A 542-nucleotide genomic window follows, 5' to 3' on the forward strand; every position below is an offset into this window, starting at 1 on the left:
TAAGTTCTTATAGAATATAGAATAAGCGCTAAGTAGCCCTAGGTTCTTATAGAATATAGAATAAGCGCTGAGTAGCCCTAGGCTCCCTAGGCTCCCATAGCAAATTGAGTTGCGCTGGGCTGCGGTCCAAAACACCGATGTATTAATAGAGCTAGATAATCTCTTACGCCCGATACTACTTAAAACTTTAAAACTTCGGCCTCTTTTAGTACTCTTAAGTAGGCTACGCAACGAGTTAGGCTAAACCTAGTTAAAAACCCGGAACCTAACCTAATAGAGTTAAATTAATTAGGTTTTTAAAATAGCTAAAAACCTAATAGGTTTTTTAATTAGGTTAAAAAATAAGAAGATAGGGTCTAAAACCTAATAGGGCTATAAATAAAAGATAGAATATTATAAAGTATATAAAATATTTTAATAATAGATAACTTTAACCCTTAATATTAGTTATAAGAGTATAAGTAACTTAACGAAAACACTAAGATAATCGATTAATTACTATATAGTCCTTAGAATATCGACTATAAGAACTTAAGGAGTCT

This window comes from Exophiala aquamarina (genome assembly GCF_000709125.1).
Source record: "Exophiala aquamarina CBS 119918 chromosome Unknown aczIA-supercont1.40, whole genome shotgun sequence".
In the NCBI taxonomy this organism is placed as follows: Eukaryota; Fungi; Ascomycota; class Eurotiomycetes; order Chaetothyriales; family Herpotrichiellaceae; genus Exophiala; species Exophiala aquamarina.